The sequence below is a fragment of the Meles meles genome, unplaced genomic scaffold, assembly GCF_922984935.1.
Source record: "Meles meles unplaced genomic scaffold, mMelMel3.1 paternal haplotype, whole genome shotgun sequence".
Classification (NCBI taxonomy): Eukaryota; Metazoa; Chordata; class Mammalia; order Carnivora; family Mustelidae; genus Meles; species Meles meles.
In genome coordinates this window covers 58,414-61,747 of record NW_025721155.1, presented here as the reverse complement: position 1 = coordinate 61,747, position 3,334 = coordinate 58,414, and the positions used below count along the sequence as shown (strand labels likewise).

Here is a 3,334-nt window from a genome sequence, read left to right as displayed (position 1 = left end):
AGAAAGGGGAACCCTCCTCCACTGTTGGTGGGAATGCAAGCTGGTGCAACCACTCTGGAAAACAGCATGGAGGTTCCTCAAAATGTTGAAAATAGAACTACCCTATGACCCAGCAATTGCACTACTGGGTATTTACCCTAAAGATACAAACATAGTGATCCGAAGGGGCACGTGTACCCGAATGTTTATAGCAGCAATGTCTACAATAGCCAGACTATGGAAAGAACCTAGATGTCCATCAACAGATGAATGGATAAAGAAGATGTGGTATATATACACAATGGAATACTATGCAGCCATCAAAAGAAATGAAATCTTGCCATTTGTGACGACGTGGATGGAACTAGAGCGTATCATGCTTAGTGAAATAAGTCAATCGGAGAAAGACAACTATCATATGATCTCCCTGATATGAGGACATGGAGAAGCAACATGGGGGGGTAGGAGATAGGAGAAGAATAAATGAAACAAGATGGGATTGGGAGGGAGACAAACCATAAATGACTCTTAATCTCACAAAACAAACTGGGGGTTGCTGCGGGGAGGTGGGATTGGGGGAGGGGGAGCGGGCTATGGACATTGGGGAGGGGAAGCGAACCATAAGAGACTATGGACTCTGAAAAACAACCTGAGGGTTTTGAAGGGTCAGGGGTGGGAGGTTGGGGCAACCTGAGGGTTTTGAAGGGTCAGGGGTGGGAGGTTGGGGGAACAGGTGGTGGGTAATGGAGAGGGCACGTTTTGCATGGAGCACTGGGTGTTGTGCAAAAAGAATGAATACTGTTACGCTGAAAAAATAAATAAAATGAAACTCAAAAAAAATAAAAAATAAAAAAAATAAAAACAAAAACAAAAAAACAAAAAAAAAAAACCACTGGGAAATTGATTGGGATTAATTCATCTAGTGATCAAAAGAGAAAAAAAAAGTGAAGGCTAAGGGAAATTGAGCAACCTTACATTCTCTAAAATGTGCCCTGTGTGTAACGATTTTGACTAAACTCTGATTTTGACTAAACTCTGATCATACAGGACTTACTCTCTGAAAGTTACTGTAATAAGATAATTTGTTTTCCCCTCATCTAAGGAAGAAAATAGAAGTGGCGTACGGTCTTGAAATTTCATTTGGCTGAGAAAATGCTATGGAGGCAATAAAAGCATGTAGTAATAATCACTTTCTTTTTCCTTAAAGGATTTTCATGGAATCTCGGGATATGATCTGTTCTGATGTGTTTCAGTTTAAACTATGAAGACGGGAAACCAATGTGTAGAAACAGATTTTATACTTTCTGGTCTTTTCCAATATGGTCAAATGGACACTTTCCTCTTTGTTGCCATTGTAACCCTCTTTTCAGTGGCTCTGGTGGGGAATATCATACTGGTCCTTCTCATTCAGTTGGACATCATACTCCACACTCCAATGTCCTACTCAGTCAGCTCTCCTTTATTGACATGATGTACATCTCCACCACCGTGCCCAAGATGACCACTGACTTCCTGACAAAGAGTAAGATCATTACATTTTTAGGTTGTGAAATTCAAGCATTTGTATTCTTGACACTTGGTGGAACTGAAGCCCTTCTCCTTGGTTTCATGTCCTATGATTGATATGTAGCCATCTGTCACCCTTTACACTATCCTGTACTTATGAGCAAGAATATCTGTTGGTTCATGGTCACATGCACATGGGGCAGTAGCTCTATCAATGCTTTAGTGCATACGTTGTATGCTTTTCAACTTCCATTTTGTAGGTCTCGAATTGTTAACCACCTTTTCTGTGAAGTTCCATCTCTGGTACCACTGGTGTGTCAGGATACTTCCCAGTATGAGCATACAATCCTCCTAAGTGGGTTTATCATTCTGCTGCTACCATTCATGGCCATTCTAGCTTCCTATGTCCGTATACTTACTGTGGTGTTCCAGGTGAGCTCAGGTAAAGGACAGACAAAAGCTATCTCCACTTGTTCCTCTCACCTAATTGTGGCAAGCCTATTTTATATGACTACCCTCTCCACCTATGCAAGGCCACACTCCTTGCATTCTCCAGAACAGGATAAGGCAGTGGCAGTGTTTTACACCATCATCACACCTCTTCTGAATCCATTCATCTACAGCCTGAGAAATAAAGAGGTTACTGGTGCCCTGAAAAGACTGTTGGCATAATTGATATTTGTACAGGATATGTCACTTTAGGAACCCCTTATTGATTGAGATTGACCAATATAGATCACTTTACCTAGAATACTGTTTGGAATATGTTAATCTAAAGGATATTTATGCAATAAATTGATAAATATATTGATTCTTGCTCATTTCAGGATGGCTTAATCATAGTTATTGAAGCTACATGCTTTTCCAAATTGAAACCTCGAAAAAATGGTGTTATTGTCAACAGTATTTGGCTTCTGGGAATACATTTCAACTGTTAACTCAATGTTTGCATCTTGAATCATGTATTTTGTAATGTCCTCCTTAATGTCTGAATGTAGTGAGTAGGAAATATACTATACTCAAGCACGTGATATTAAAAGTATAATAAGGAAACTGTAATATATGTCACTGTAAGTAGTTCACTCATGTCTACATTCATTCAAAAGTGATGTACGGTTATGTCTGTTGTGCTAGTATAGACACTGGTGATGTGGCAGTAAACAATGATAAAAACTGACAGAATGCTCTGATCTCATTAAGATTTCATTCCATTGCAGGGGGACATAATAAAATAAAATAAAATAAAATAAAACAAAATAAAATAAAACAACATAAAGTAAGATAGGATAAAATAAGATAAAACAAAACAGACTTGAAAAATCTGGAGTACACCAACCAGTAGTAACTATTAGGGGCAAAAAAAAAAAAAAGTTAAAAATTGGCTTAGAGAAAGTGAGAGAATTTTCTGGTTTTATATATAATAGTCCAATGTAGGGACAACCAAGAGAATGATAGTTAGTCAAAAATTGAATGGAAATGAGTTAATAATTCATACAGATTTCTCATTAGGAATGCTCTAGGCATAGGAGGAAGCCAATGAAAATGTCTTAAAGAGTAAACAAGCATGGCAAGTAAATGAAAATCAAAGTATAACATCAAAGCTAATGGAAAAAAGACAGAAATTGTAGAAATGAATGACGATAATGGAGGATTTAAAATGTTAGGTTGACCATGGTAAGCATTTGGGCTTTAATCCAAGAAAATTGGCAGGCATTGGTGTGGTTCTACAGAAAACTGAAAATCACAATTGTGTTTCCATTACAGGAGCACAGTTGTTAAAAGATACTGCCTTGGATAAAAGTGGTAATGGTAGAGTAGCAAGAACTGGCCAGTCTCTGGAAATAGTGGA

The 3,334-nt window shown here is 38.1% G+C and overlaps 1 pseudogene; it reads left to right on the top strand.

Annotated features, from left to right (window-relative positions):
- The first annotated feature begins 1,240 nt into the window (after window positions 1–1,240).
- LOC123936058 lies at window positions 1,241–2,157 on the top strand (annotated as a pseudogene).
- Window positions 2,158–3,334: the final 1,177 nt, after the last annotated feature.